Source organism: Clytia hemisphaerica, unplaced genomic scaffold (assembly GCF_902728285.1).
Source record: "Clytia hemisphaerica strain Z4C2 unplaced genomic scaffold, Clytia hemisphaerica genome assembly, whole genome shotgun sequence".
Taxonomy (NCBI): Eukaryota; Metazoa; Cnidaria; class Hydrozoa; order Leptothecata; family Clytiidae; genus Clytia; species Clytia hemisphaerica.
Window position 1 is genome coordinate 405,759 of NW_027104238.1, and position 12,050 is coordinate 417,808.

Genomic DNA, 12,050 nt, shown 5'->3' on the forward strand with positions numbered 1-12,050 from the left:
TTGGAAATCAAGCAGATCGAAAAAGTATTTGTAAGCAAATGGATTGCTTTCCAAAGTTCATTTTACAAACGTGATCTTGACGTTGTAACCACAAGCGAAAATTCATCAAATAACCAAGGCTCTAACTATGCAGCTTTCTAAAGGACAAGACCGTACTTTTTAGGATCATTTCTATAGTACGCGTTCTTCCTTTGCTTCACAGCAATGCGAAACACAACAGCCATGATGATGAGCTGGAGAATTGTTTTCTGAGCGGGAAGTTCAGCATTTCCAAGTTCGAGAATTCGAATGTGGTTCTGCTATTGATGACCGTTCCTAGAAAGCTGTCAATCACAGCATTCTTGGAGGAAAGCAATTCCAGCTGAGTGGCTTTCTTTGAAAACGAAATGGAAAAACTGATTTGGAAATCAAGCAGATCGAAAAAGTATTTGTAAGCAAATGGATTGCTTTCCAAAGTTCATTTTACAAACGTGATCTTGACGTTGTAACCACAAGCGAAAATTCATCAAATAACCAAGGCTCTAACTATGCAGCTTTCTAAAGGACAAGACCGTACTTTTTAGGATCATTTCTATAGTACGCGTTCTTCCTTTGCTTCACAGCAATGCGAAACACAACAGCCATGATGATGAGCTGGAGAATTGTTTTCTGAGCGGGAAGTTCAGCATTTCCAAGTTCGAGAATTCGAATGTGGTTCTGCTATTGATGACCGTTCCTAGAAAGCTGTCAATCACAGCATTCTTGGAGGAAAGCAATTCCAGCTGAGTGGCTTTCTTTGAAAACGAAATGGAAAAACTGATTTGGAAATCAAGCAGATCGAAAAAGTATTTGTAAGCAAATGGATTGCTTTCCAAAGTTCATTTTACAAACGTGATCTTGACGTTGTAACCACAAGCGAAAATTCATCAAATAACCAAGGCTCTAACTATGCAGCTTTCTAAAGGACAAGACCGTACTTTTTAGGATCATTTCTATAGTACGCGTTCTTCCTTTGCTTCACAGCAATGCGAAACACAACAGCCATGATGATGAGCTGGAGAATTGTTTTCTGAGCGGGAAGTTCAGCATTTCCAAGTTCGAGAATTCGAATGTGGTTCTGCTATTGATGACCGTTCCTAGAAAGCTGTCAATCACAGCATTCTTGGAGGAAAGCAATTCCAGCTGAGTGGCTTTCTTTGAAAACGAAATGGAAAAACTGATTTGGAAATCAAGCAGATCGAAAAAGTATTTGTAAGCAAATGGATTGCTTTCCAAAGTTCATTTTACAAACGTGATCTTGACGTTGTAACCACAAGCGAAAATTCATCAAATAACCAAGGCTCTAACTATGCAGCTTTCTAAAGGACAAGACCGTACTTTTTAGGATCATTTCTATAGTACGCGTTCTTCCTTTGCTTCACAGCAATGCGAAACACAACAGCCATGATGATGAGCTGGAGAATTGTTTTCTGAGCGGGAAGTTCAGCATTTCCAAGTTCGAGAATTCGAATGTGGTTCTGCTATTGATGACCGTTCCTAGAAAGCTGTCAATCACAGCATTCTTGGAGGAAAGCAATTCCAGCTGAGTGGCTTTCTTTGAAAACGAAATGGAAAAACTGATTTGGAAATCAAGCAGATCGAAAAAGTATTTGTAAGCAAATGGATTGCTTTCCAAAGTTCATTTTACAAACGTGATCTTGACGTTGTAACCACAAGCGAAAATTCATCAAATAACCAAGGCTCTAACTATGCAGCTTTCTAAAGGACAAGACCGTACTTTTTAGGATCATTTCTATAGTACGCGTTCTTCCTTTGCTTCACAGCAATGCGAAACACAACAGCCATGATGATGAGCTGGAGAATTGTTTTCTGAGCGGGAAGTTCAGCATTTCCAAGTTCGAGAATTCGAATGTGGTTCTGCTATTGATGACCGTTCCTAGAAAGCTGTCAATCACAGCATTCTTGGAGGAAAGCAATTCCAGCTGAGTGGCTTTCTTTGAAAACGAAATGGAAAAACTGATTTGGAAATCAAGCAGATCGAAAAAGTATTTGTAAGCAAATGGATTGCTTTCCAAAGTTCATTTTACAAACGTGATCTTGACGTTGTAACCACAAGCGAAAATTCATCAAATAACCAAGGCTCTAACTATGCAGCTTTCTAAAGGACAAGACCGTACTTTTTAGGATCATTTCTATAGTACGCGTTCTTCCTTTGCTTCACAGCAATGCGAAACACAACAGCCATGATGATGAGCTGGAGAATTGTTTTCTGAGCGGGAAGTTCAGCATTTCCAAGTTCGAGAATTCGAATGTGGTTCTGCTATTGATGACCGTTCCTAGAAAGCTGTCAATCACAGCATTCTTGGAGGAAAGCAATTCCAGCTGAGTGGCTTTCTTTGAAAACGAAATGGAAAAACTGATTTGGAAATCAAGCAGATCGAAAAAGTATTTGTAAGCAAATGGATTGCTTTCCAAAGTTCATTTTACAAACGTGATCTTGACGTTGTAACCACAAGCGAAAATTCATCAAATAACCAAGGCTCTAACTATGCAGCTTTCTAAAGGACAAGACCGTACTTTTTAGGATCATTTCTATAGTACGCGTTCTTCCTTTGCTTCACAGCAATGCGAAACACAACAGCCATGATGATGAGCTGGAGAATTGTTTTCTGAGCGGGAAGTTCAGCATTTCCAAGTTCGAGAATTCGAATGTGGTTCTGCTATTGATGACCGTTCCTAGAAAGCTGTCAATCACAGCATTCTTGGAGGAAAGCAATTCCAGCTGAGTGGCTTTCTTTGAAAACGAAATGGAAAAACTGATTTGGAAATCAAGCAGATCGAAAAAGTATTTGTAAGCAAATGGATTGCTTTCCAAAGTTCATTTTACAAACGTGATCTTGACGTTGTAACCACAAGCGAAAATTCATCAAATAACCAAGGCTCTAACTATGCAGCTTTCTAAAGGACAAGACCGTACTTTTTAGGATCATTTCTATAGTACGCGTTCTTCCTTTGCTTCACAGCAATGCGAAACACAACAGCCATGATGATGAGCTGGAGAATTGTTTTCTGAGCGGGAAGTTCAGCATTTCCAAGTTCGAGAATTCGAATGTGGTTCTGCTATTGATGACCGTTCCTAGAAAGCTGTCAATCACAGCATTCTTGGAGGAAAGCAATTCCAGCTGAGTGGCTTTCTTTGAAAACGAAATGGAAAAACTGATTTGGAAATCAAGCAGATCGAAAAAGTATTTGTAAGCAAATGGATTGCTTTCCAAAGTTCATTTTACAAACGTGATCTTGACGTTGTAACCACAAGCGAAAATTCATCAAATAACCAAGGCTCTAACTATGCAGCTTTCTAAAGGACAAGACCGTACTTTTTAGGATCATTTCTATAGTACGCGTTCTTCCTTTGCTTCACAGCAATGCGAAACACAACAGCCATGATGATGAGCTGGAGAATTGTTTTCTGAGCGGGAAGTTCAGCATTTCCAAGTTCGAGAATTCGAATGTGGTTCTGCTATTGATGACCGTTCCTAGAAAGCTGTCAATCACAGCATTCTTGGAGGAAAGCAATTCCAGCTGAGTGGCTTTCTTTGAAAACGAAATGGAAAAACTGATTTGGAAATCAAGCAGATCGAAAAAGTATTTGTAAGCAAATGGATTGCTTTCCAAAGTTCATTTTACAAACGTGATCTTGACGTTGTAACCACAAGCGAAAATTCATCAAATAACCAAGGCTCTAACTATGCAGCTTTCTAAAGGACAAGACCGTACTTTTTAGGATCATTTCTATAGTACGCGTTCTTCCTTTGCTTCACAGCAATGCGAAACACAACAGCCATGATGATGAGCTGGAGAATTGTTTTCTGAGCGGGAAGTTCAGCATTTCCAAGTTCGAGAATTCGAATGTGGTTCTGCTATTGATGACCGTTCCTAGAAAGCTGTCAATCACAGCATTCTTGGAGGAAAGCAATTCCAGCTGAGTGGCTTTCTTTGAAAACGAAATGGAAAAACTGATTTGGAAATCAAGCAGATCGAAAAAGTATTTGTAAGCAAATGGATTGCTTTCCAAAGTTCATTTTACAAACGTGATCTTGACGTTGTAACCACAAGCGAAAATTCATCAAATAACCAAGGCTCTAACTATGCAGCTTTCTAAAGGACAAGACCGTACTTTTTAGGATCATTTCTATAGTACGCGTTCTTCCTTTGCTTCACAGCAATGCGAAACACAACAGCCATGATGATGAGCTGGAGAATTGTTTTCTGAGCGGGAAGTTCAGCATTTCCAAGTTCGAGAATTCGAATGTGGTTCTGCTATTGATGACCGTTCCTAGAAAGCTGTCAATCACAGCATTCTTGGAGGAAAGCAATTCCAGCTGAGTGGCTTTCTTTGAAAACGAAATGGAAAAACTGATTTGGAAATCAAGCAGATCGAAAAAGTATTTGTAAGCAAATGGATTGCTTTCCAAAGTTCATTTTACAAACGTGATCTTGACGTTGTAACCACAAGCGAAAATTCATCAAATAACCAAGGCTCTAACTATGCAGCTTTCTAAAGGACAAGACCGTACTTTTTAGGATCATTTCTATAGTACGCGTTCTTCCTTTGCTTCACAGCAATGCGAAACACAACAGCCATGATGATGAGCTGGAGAATTGTTTTCTGAGCGGGAAGTTCAGCATTTCCAAGTTCGAGAATTCGAATGTGGTTCTGCTATTGATGACCGTTCCTAGAAAGCTGTCAATCACAGCATTCTTGGAGGAAAGCAATTCCAGCTGAGTGGCTTTCTTTGAAAACGAAATGGAAAAACTGATTTGGAAATCAAGCAGATCGAAAAAGTATTTGTAAGCAAATGGATTGCTTTCCAAAGTTCATTTTACAAACGTGATCTTGACGTTGTAACCACAAGCGAAAATTCATCAAATAACCAAGGCTCTAACTATGCAGCTTTCTAAAGGACAAGACCGTACTTTTTAGGATCATTTCTATAGTACGCGTTCTTCCTTTGCTTCACAGCAATGCGAAACACAACAGCCATGATGATGAGCTGGAGAATTGTTTTCTGAGCGGGAAGTTCAGCATTTCCAAGTTCGAGAATTCGAATGTGGTTCTGCTATTGATGACCGTTCCTAGAAAGCTGTCAATCACAGCATTCTTGGAGGAAAGCAATTCCAGCTGAGTGGCTTTCTTTGAAAACGAAATGGAAAAACTGATTTGGAAATCAAGCAGATCGAAAAAGTATTTGTAAGCAAATGGATTGCTTTCCAAAGTTCATTTTACAAACGTGATCTTGACGTTGTAACCACAAGCGAAAATTCATCAAATAACCAAGGCTCTAACTATGCAGCTTTCTAAAGGACAAGACCGTACTTTTTAGGATCATTTCTATAGTACGCGTTCTTCCTTTGCTTCACAGCAATGCGAAACACAACAGCCATGATGATGAGCTGGAGAATTGTTTTCTGAGCGGGAAGTTCAGCATTTCCAAGTTCGAGAATTCGAATGTGGTTCTGCTATTGATGACCGTTCCTAGAAAGCTGTCAATCACAGCATTCTTGGAGGAAAGCAATTCCAGCTGAGTGGCTTTCTTTGAAAACGAAATGGAAAAACTGATTTGGAAATCAAGCAGATCGAAAAAGTATTTGTAAGCAAATGGATTGCTTTCCAAAGTTCATTTTACAAACGTGATCTTGACGTTGTAACCACAAGCGAAAATTCATCAAATAACCAAGGCTCTAACTATGCAGCTTTCTAAAGGACAAGACCGTACTTTTTAGGATCATTTCTATAGTACGCGTTCTTCCTTTGCTTCACAGCAATGCGAAACACAACAGCCATGATGATGAGCTGGAGAATTGTTTTCTGAGCGGGAAGTTCAGCATTTCCAAGTTCGAGAATTCGAATGTGGTTCTGCTATTGATGACCGTTCCTAGAAAGCTGTCAATCACAGCATTCTTGGAGGAAAGCAATTCCAGCTGAGTGGCTTTCTTTGAAAACGAAATGGAAAAACTGATTTGGAAATCAAGCAGATCGAAAAAGTATTTGTAAGCAAATGGATTGCTTTCCAAAGTTCATTTTACAAACGTGATCTTGACGTTGTAACCACAAGCGAAAATTCATCAAATAACCAAGGCTCTAACTATGCAGCTTTCTAAAGGACAAGACCGTACTTTTTAGGATCATTTCTATAGTACGCGTTCTTCCTTTGCTTCACAGCAATGCGAAACACAACAGCCATGATGATGAGCTGGAGAATTGTTTTCTGAGCGGGAAGTTCAGCATTTCCAAGTTCGAGAATTCGAATGTGGTTCTGCTATTGATGACCGTTCCTAGAAAGCTGTCAATCACAGCATTCTTGGAGGAAAGCAATTCCAGCTGAGTGGCTTTCTTTGAAAACGAAATGGAAAAACTGATTTGGAAATCAAGCAGATCGAAAAAGTATTTGTAAGCAAATGGATTGCTTTCCAAAGTTCATTTTACAAACGTGATCTTGACGTTGTAACCACAAGCGAAAATTCATCAAATAACCAAGGCTCTAACTATGCAGCTTTCTAAAGGACAAGACCGTACTTTTTAGGATCATTTCTATAGTACGCGTTCTTCCTTTGCTTCACAGCAATGCGAAACACAACAGCCATGATGATGAGCTGGAGAATTGTTTTCTGAGCGGGAAGTTCAGCATTTCCAAGTTCGAGAATTCGAATGTGGTTCTGCTATTGATGACCGTTCCTAGAAAGCTGTCAATCACAGCATTCTTGGAGGAAAGCAATTCCAGCTGAGTGGCTTTCTTTGAAAACGAAATGGAAAAACTGATTTGGAAATCAAGCAGATCGAAAAAGTATTTGTAAGCAAATGGATTGCTTTCCAAAGTTCATTTTACAAACGTGATCTTGACGTTGTAACCACAAGCGAAAATTCATCAAATAACCAAGGCTCTAACTATGCAGCTTTCTAAAGGACAAGACCGTACTTTTTAGGATCATTTCTATAGTACGCGTTCTTCCTTTGCTTCACAGCAATGCGAAACACAACAGCCATGATGATGAGCTGGAGAATTGTTTTCTGAGCGGGAAGTTCAGCATTTCCAAGTTCGAGAATTCGAATGTGGTTCTGCTATTGATGACCGTTCCTAGAAAGCTGTCAATCACAGCATTCTTGGAGGAAAGCAATTCCAGCTGAGTGGCTTTCTTTGAAAACGAAATGGAAAAACTGATTTGGAAATCAAGCAGATCGAAAAAGTATTTGTAAGCAAATGGATTGCTTTCCAAAGTTCATTTTACAAACGTGATCTTGACGTTGTAACCACAAGCGAAAATTCATCAAATAACCAAGGCTCTAACTATGCAGCTTTCTAAAGGACAAGACCGTACTTTTTAGGATCATTTCTATAGTACGCGTTCTTCCTTTGCTTCACAGCAATGCGAAACACAACAGCCATGATGATGAGCTGGAGAATTGTTTTCTGAGCGGGAAGTTCAGCATTTCCAAGTTCGAGAATTCGAATGTGGTTCTGCTATTGATGACCGTTCCTAGAAAGCTGTCAATCACAGCATTCTTGGAGGAAAGCAATTCCAGCTGAGTGGCTTTCTTTGAAAACGAAATGGAAAAACTGATTTGGAAATCAAGCAGATCGAAAAAGTATTTGTAAGCAAATGGATTGCTTTCCAAAGTTCATTTTACAAACGTGATCTTGACGTTGTAACCACAAGCGAAAATTCATCAAATAACCAAGGCTCTAACTATGCAGCTTTCTAAAGGACAAGACCGTACTTTTTAGGATCATTTCTATAGTACGCGTTCTTCCTTTGCTTCACAGCAATGCGAAACACAACAGCCATGATGATGAGCTGGAGAATTGTTTTCTGAGCGGGAAGTTCAGCATTTCCAAGTTCGAGAATTCGAATGTGGTTCTGCTATTGATGACCGTTCCTAGAAAGCTGTCAATCACAGCATTCTTGGAGGAAAGCAATTCCAGCTGAGTGGCTTTCTTTGAAAACGAAATGGAAAAACTGATTTGGAAATCAAGCAGATCGAAAAAGTATTTGTAAGCAAATGGATTGCTTTCCAAAGTTCATTTTACAAACGTGATCTTGACGTTGTAACCACAAGCGAAAATTCATCAAATAACCAAGGCTCTAACTATGCAGCTTTCTAAAGGACAAGACCGTACTTTTTAGGATCATTTCTATAGTACGCGTTCTTCCTTTGCTTCACAGCAATGCGAAACACAACAGCCATGATGATGAGCTGGAGAATTGTTTTCTGAGCGGGAAGTTCAGCATTTCCAAGTTCGAGAATTCGAATGTGGTTCTGCTATTGATGACCGTTCCTAGAAAGCTGTCAATCACAGCATTCTTGGAGGAAAGCAATTCCAGCTGAGTGGCTTTCTTTGAAAACGAAATGGAAAAACTGATTTGGAAATCAAGCAGATCGAAAAAGTATTTGTAAGCAAATGGATTGCTTTCCAAAGTTCATTTTACAAACGTGATCTTGACGTTGTAACCACAAGCGAAAATTCATCAAATAACCAAGGCTCTAACTATGCAGCTTTCTAAAGGACAAGACCGTACTTTTTAGGATCATTTCTATAGTACGCGTTCTTCCTTTGCTTCACAGCAATGCGAAACACAACAGCCATGATGATGAGCTGGAGAATTGTTTTCTGAGCGGGAAGTTCAGCATTTCCAAGTTCGAGAATTCGAATGTGGTTCTGCTATTGATGACCGTTCCTAGAAAGCTGTCAATCACAGCATTCTTGGAGGAAAGCAATTCCAGCTGAGTGGCTTTCTTTGAAAACGAAATGGAAAAACTGATTTGGAAATCAAGCAGATCGAAAAAGTATTTGTAAGCAAATGGATTGCTTTCCAAAGTTCATTTTACAAACGTGATCTTGACGTTGTAACCACAAGCGAAAATTCATCAAATAACCAAGGCTCTAACTATGCAGCTTTCTAAAGGACAAGACCGTACTTTTTAGGATCATTTCTATAGTACGCGTTCTTCCTTTGCTTCACAGCAATGCGAAACACAACAGCCATGATGATGAGCTGGAGAATTGTTTTCTGAGCGGGAAGTTCAGCATTTCCAAGTTCGAGAATTCGAATGTGGTTCTGCTATTGATGACCGTTCCTAGAAAGCTGTCAATCACAGCATTCTTGGAGGAAAGCAATTCCAGCTGAGTGGCTTTCTTTGAAAACGAAATGGAAAAACTGATTTGGAAATCAAGCAGATCGAAAAAGTATTTGTAAGCAAATGGATTGCTTTCCAAAGTTCATTTTACAAACGTGATCTTGACGTTGTAACCACAAGCGAAAATTCATCAAATAACCAAGGCTCTAACTATGCAGCTTTCTAAAGGACAAGACCGTACTTTTTAGGATCATTTCTATAGTACGCGTTCTTCCTTTGCTTCACAGCAATGCGAAACACAACAGCCATGATGATGAGCTGGAGAATTGTTTTCTGAGCGGGAAGTTCAGCATTTCCAAGTTCGAGAATTCGAATGTGGTTCTGCTATTGATGACCGTTCCTAGAAAGCTGTCAATCACAGCATTCTTGGAGGAAAGCAATTCCAGCTGAGTGGCTTTCTTTGAAAACGAAATGGAAAAACTGATTTGGAAATCAAGCAGATCGAAAAAGTATTTGTAAGCAAATGGATTGCTTTCCAAAGTTCATTTTACAAACGTGATCTTGACGTTGTAACCACAAGCGAAAATTCATCAAATAACCAAGGCTCTAACTATGCAGCTTTCTAAAGGACAAGACCGTACTTTTTAGGATCATTTCTATAGTACGCGTTCTTCCTTTGCTTCACAGCAATGCGAAACACAACAGCCATGATGATGAGCTGGAGAATTGTTTTCTGAGCGGGAAGTTCAGCATTTCCAAGTTCGAGAATTCGAATGTGGTTCTGCTATTGATGACCGTTCCTAGAAAGCTGTCAATCACAGCATTCTTGGAGGAAAGCAATTCCAGCTGAGTGGCTTTCTTTGAAAACGAAATGGAAAAACTGATTTGGAAATCAAGCAGATCGAAAAAGTATTTGTAAGCAAATGGATTGCTTTCCAAAGTTCATTTTACAAACGTGATCTTGACGTTGTAACCACAAGCGAAAATTCATCAAATAACCAAGGCTCTAACTATGCAGCTTTCTAAAGGACAAGACCGTACTTTTTAGGATCATTTCTATAGTACGCGTTCTTCCTTTGCTTCACAGCAATGCGAAACACAACAGCCATGATGATGAGCTGGAGAATTGTTTTCTGAGCGGGAAGTTCAGCATTTCCAAGTTCGAGAATTCGAATGTGGTTCTGCTATTGATGACCGTTCCTAGAAAGCTGTCAATCACAGCATTCTTGGAGGAAAGCAATTCCAGCTGAGTGGCTTTCTTTGAAAACGAAATGGAAAAACTGATTTGGAAATCAAGCAGATCGAAAAAGTATTTGTAAGCAAATGGATTGCTTTCCAAAGTTCATTTTACAAACGTGATCTTGACGTTGTAACCACAAGCGAAAATTCATCAAATAACCAAGGCTCTAACTATGCAGCTTTCTAAAGGACAAGACCGTACTTTTTAGGATCATTTCTATAGTACGCGTTCTTCCTTTGCTTCACAGCAATGCGAAACACAACAGCCATGATGATGAGCTGGAGAATTGTTTTCTGAGCGGGAAGTTCAGCATTTCCAAGTTCGAGAATTCGAATGTGGTTCTGCTATTGATGACCGTTCCTAGAAAGCTGTCAATCACAGCATTCTTGGAGGAAAGCAATTCCAGCTGAGTGGCTTTCTTTGAAAACGAAATGGAAAAACTGATTTGGAAATCAAGCAGATCGAAAAAGTATTTGTAAGCAAATGGATTGCTTTCCAAAGTTCATTTTACAAACGTGATCTTGACGTTGTAACCACAAGCGAAAATTCATCAAATAACCAAGGCTCTAACTATGCAGCTTTCTAAAGGACAAGACCGTACTTTTTAGGATCATTTCTATAGTACGCGTTCTTCCTTTGCTTCACAGCAATGCGAAACACAACAGCCATGATGATGAGCTGGAGAATTGTTTTCTGAGCGGGAAGTTCAGCATTTCCAAGTTCGAGAATTCGAATGTGGTTCTGCTATTGATGACCGTTCCTAGAAAGCTGTCAATCACAGCATTCTTGGAGGAAAGCAATTCCAGCTGAGTGGCTTTCTTTGAAAACGAAATGGAAAAACTGATTTGGAAATCAAGCAGATCGAAAAAGTATTTGTAAACAAATGGATTGCTTTCCAAAGTTTACTTTACAAACGTGATCTTGACGTTGTAACCACAAGCGAAAATTCATCAAATAACCAAGGATCTAACTATGCAGCTTTCTAAAGGACAAGACCGTACTATTTAGGATCATTTCTATAGTACGCGTTCTTCCTTTGCTTCACAGCAATGCGAAACACAACAGCCATGATGATGAGCTGGAGAATTGTTTTCTGAGCGGGAAGTTCAGCATTTCCAAGTTCGAGAATTCGAATGTGGTTCTGCTATTGATGACCGTTCCTAGAAAGCTGTCAATCACAGCATTCTTGGAGGAAAGCAATTCCAGCTGAGTGGCTTTCTTTGAAAACGAAATGGAAAAACTGATTTGGAAATCAAGCAGATCGAAAAAGTATTTGTAAGCAAATGGATTGCTTTCCAAAGTTCATTTTACAAACGTGATCTTGACGTTGTAACCACAAGCGAAAATTCATCAAATAACCAAGTCTCTAACTATGCAGCTTTCTAAAGGACAAGACCGTACTTTTTAGGATCATTTCTTTAGTACGCGTTCTTCCTTTGCTTCACAGCAATGCGAAACACAACAGCCATGATGATGAGCTGGAGAATTGTTTTCTGAGCGGGAAGTTCAGCATTTCCAAGTTCGAGAATTCGAATGTGGTTCTGCTATTGATGACCGTTCCTAGAAAGCTGTCAATCACAGCATTCTTGGAGGAAAGCAATTCCAGCTGAGTGGCTTTCTTTGAAAACGAAATGGAAAAACTGATTTGGAAATCAAGCAGATCGAAAAAGTATTTGTAAGCAAATGGATTGCTTT

General features: G+C 39.4%; 30 non-coding genes across 30 annotated transcripts; all 30 read left to right on the forward strand.

Annotated features, from left to right (window-relative positions):
- Nucleotides 1–146: 146 nt before the first annotated feature.
- LOC136816231 (small nucleolar RNA U3) lies at nucleotides 147–370 on the forward strand. The gene has a single exon (XR_010847892.1). It is a non-coding gene; the product is annotated as a small nucleolar RNA U3 (small nucleolar RNA).
- A 176-nt stretch (nucleotides 371–546) lies between these two features.
- LOC136816233 (small nucleolar RNA U3) lies at nucleotides 547–770 on the forward strand. The gene has a single exon (XR_010847894.1). It is a non-coding gene; the product is annotated as a small nucleolar RNA U3 (small nucleolar RNA).
- Nucleotides 771–946: 176 nt separating this feature from the next.
- On the forward strand, nucleotides 947–1,170 carry LOC136816234 (small nucleolar RNA U3). Its single transcript, XR_010847895.1, has one exon. It is a non-coding gene; the product is annotated as a small nucleolar RNA U3 (small nucleolar RNA).
- A 176-nt stretch (nucleotides 1,171–1,346) lies between these two features.
- On the forward strand, nucleotides 1,347–1,570 carry LOC136816235 (small nucleolar RNA U3). Its single transcript, XR_010847896.1, has one exon. It is a non-coding gene; the product is annotated as a small nucleolar RNA U3 (small nucleolar RNA).
- A 176-nt stretch (nucleotides 1,571–1,746) lies between these two features.
- LOC136816236 (small nucleolar RNA U3) lies at nucleotides 1,747–1,970 on the forward strand. Its single transcript, XR_010847897.1, has one exon. It is a non-coding gene; the product is annotated as a small nucleolar RNA U3 (small nucleolar RNA).
- A 176-nt stretch (nucleotides 1,971–2,146) lies between these two features.
- On the forward strand, nucleotides 2,147–2,370 carry LOC136816237 (small nucleolar RNA U3). Its single transcript, XR_010847898.1, has one exon. It is a non-coding gene; the product is annotated as a small nucleolar RNA U3 (small nucleolar RNA).
- Nucleotides 2,371–2,546: 176 nt separating this feature from the next.
- On the forward strand, nucleotides 2,547–2,770 carry LOC136816134 (small nucleolar RNA U3). Its single transcript, XR_010847805.1, has one exon. It is a non-coding gene; the product is annotated as a small nucleolar RNA U3 (small nucleolar RNA).
- A 176-nt stretch (nucleotides 2,771–2,946) lies between these two features.
- Nucleotides 2,947–3,170, forward strand: LOC136816136 (small nucleolar RNA U3). The gene has a single exon (XR_010847806.1). It is a non-coding gene; the product is annotated as a small nucleolar RNA U3 (small nucleolar RNA).
- A 176-nt stretch (nucleotides 3,171–3,346) lies between these two features.
- On the forward strand, nucleotides 3,347–3,570 carry LOC136816137 (small nucleolar RNA U3). The gene has a single exon (XR_010847807.1). It is a non-coding gene; the product is annotated as a small nucleolar RNA U3 (small nucleolar RNA).
- Nucleotides 3,571–3,746: 176 nt separating this feature from the next.
- On the forward strand, nucleotides 3,747–3,970 carry LOC136816138 (small nucleolar RNA U3). Its single transcript, XR_010847808.1, has one exon. It is a non-coding gene; the product is annotated as a small nucleolar RNA U3 (small nucleolar RNA).
- Nucleotides 3,971–4,146: 176 nt separating this feature from the next.
- LOC136816139 (small nucleolar RNA U3) lies at nucleotides 4,147–4,370 on the forward strand. Its single transcript, XR_010847809.1, has one exon. It is a non-coding gene; the product is annotated as a small nucleolar RNA U3 (small nucleolar RNA).
- A 176-nt stretch (nucleotides 4,371–4,546) lies between these two features.
- On the forward strand, nucleotides 4,547–4,770 carry LOC136816141 (small nucleolar RNA U3). The gene has a single exon (XR_010847811.1). It is a non-coding gene; the product is annotated as a small nucleolar RNA U3 (small nucleolar RNA).
- A 176-nt stretch (nucleotides 4,771–4,946) lies between these two features.
- LOC136816142 (small nucleolar RNA U3) lies at nucleotides 4,947–5,170 on the forward strand. Its single transcript, XR_010847812.1, has one exon. It is a non-coding gene; the product is annotated as a small nucleolar RNA U3 (small nucleolar RNA).
- A 176-nt stretch (nucleotides 5,171–5,346) lies between these two features.
- Nucleotides 5,347–5,570, forward strand: LOC136816143 (small nucleolar RNA U3). The gene has a single exon (XR_010847813.1). It is a non-coding gene; the product is annotated as a small nucleolar RNA U3 (small nucleolar RNA).
- Nucleotides 5,571–5,746: 176 nt separating this feature from the next.
- On the forward strand, nucleotides 5,747–5,970 carry LOC136816144 (small nucleolar RNA U3). Its single transcript, XR_010847814.1, has one exon. It is a non-coding gene; the product is annotated as a small nucleolar RNA U3 (small nucleolar RNA).
- Nucleotides 5,971–6,146: 176 nt separating this feature from the next.
- On the forward strand, nucleotides 6,147–6,370 carry LOC136816145 (small nucleolar RNA U3). Its single transcript, XR_010847815.1, has one exon. It is a non-coding gene; the product is annotated as a small nucleolar RNA U3 (small nucleolar RNA).
- Nucleotides 6,371–6,546: 176 nt separating this feature from the next.
- Nucleotides 6,547–6,770, forward strand: LOC136816146 (small nucleolar RNA U3). The gene has a single exon (XR_010847816.1). It is a non-coding gene; the product is annotated as a small nucleolar RNA U3 (small nucleolar RNA).
- Nucleotides 6,771–6,946: 176 nt separating this feature from the next.
- On the forward strand, nucleotides 6,947–7,170 carry LOC136816147 (small nucleolar RNA U3). Its single transcript, XR_010847817.1, has one exon. It is a non-coding gene; the product is annotated as a small nucleolar RNA U3 (small nucleolar RNA).
- Nucleotides 7,171–7,346: 176 nt separating this feature from the next.
- Nucleotides 7,347–7,570, forward strand: LOC136816148 (small nucleolar RNA U3). Its single transcript, XR_010847818.1, has one exon. It is a non-coding gene; the product is annotated as a small nucleolar RNA U3 (small nucleolar RNA).
- A 176-nt stretch (nucleotides 7,571–7,746) lies between these two features.
- LOC136816149 (small nucleolar RNA U3) lies at nucleotides 7,747–7,970 on the forward strand. The gene has a single exon (XR_010847819.1). It is a non-coding gene; the product is annotated as a small nucleolar RNA U3 (small nucleolar RNA).
- Nucleotides 7,971–8,146: 176 nt separating this feature from the next.
- On the forward strand, nucleotides 8,147–8,370 carry LOC136816150 (small nucleolar RNA U3). Its single transcript, XR_010847820.1, has one exon. It is a non-coding gene; the product is annotated as a small nucleolar RNA U3 (small nucleolar RNA).
- A 176-nt stretch (nucleotides 8,371–8,546) lies between these two features.
- Nucleotides 8,547–8,770, forward strand: LOC136816153 (small nucleolar RNA U3). The gene has a single exon (XR_010847822.1). It is a non-coding gene; the product is annotated as a small nucleolar RNA U3 (small nucleolar RNA).
- A 176-nt stretch (nucleotides 8,771–8,946) lies between these two features.
- LOC136816154 (small nucleolar RNA U3) lies at nucleotides 8,947–9,170 on the forward strand. The gene has a single exon (XR_010847823.1). It is a non-coding gene; the product is annotated as a small nucleolar RNA U3 (small nucleolar RNA).
- Nucleotides 9,171–9,346: 176 nt separating this feature from the next.
- On the forward strand, nucleotides 9,347–9,570 carry LOC136816155 (small nucleolar RNA U3). The gene has a single exon (XR_010847824.1). It is a non-coding gene; the product is annotated as a small nucleolar RNA U3 (small nucleolar RNA).
- A 176-nt stretch (nucleotides 9,571–9,746) lies between these two features.
- Nucleotides 9,747–9,970, forward strand: LOC136816156 (small nucleolar RNA U3). The gene has a single exon (XR_010847825.1). It is a non-coding gene; the product is annotated as a small nucleolar RNA U3 (small nucleolar RNA).
- Nucleotides 9,971–10,146: 176 nt separating this feature from the next.
- LOC136816157 (small nucleolar RNA U3) lies at nucleotides 10,147–10,370 on the forward strand. The gene has a single exon (XR_010847826.1). It is a non-coding gene; the product is annotated as a small nucleolar RNA U3 (small nucleolar RNA).
- Nucleotides 10,371–10,546: 176 nt separating this feature from the next.
- On the forward strand, nucleotides 10,547–10,770 carry LOC136816158 (small nucleolar RNA U3). Its single transcript, XR_010847827.1, has one exon. It is a non-coding gene; the product is annotated as a small nucleolar RNA U3 (small nucleolar RNA).
- A 176-nt stretch (nucleotides 10,771–10,946) lies between these two features.
- On the forward strand, nucleotides 10,947–11,170 carry LOC136816159 (small nucleolar RNA U3). Its single transcript, XR_010847828.1, has one exon. It is a non-coding gene; the product is annotated as a small nucleolar RNA U3 (small nucleolar RNA).
- A 176-nt stretch (nucleotides 11,171–11,346) lies between these two features.
- On the forward strand, nucleotides 11,347–11,570 carry LOC136816172 (small nucleolar RNA U3). The gene has a single exon (XR_010847840.1). It is a non-coding gene; the product is annotated as a small nucleolar RNA U3 (small nucleolar RNA).
- A 176-nt stretch (nucleotides 11,571–11,746) lies between these two features.
- Nucleotides 11,747–11,970, forward strand: LOC136816173 (small nucleolar RNA U3). The gene has a single exon (XR_010847841.1). It is a non-coding gene; the product is annotated as a small nucleolar RNA U3 (small nucleolar RNA).
- The last annotated feature ends 80 nt before the right edge of the window (nucleotides 11,971–12,050 follow it).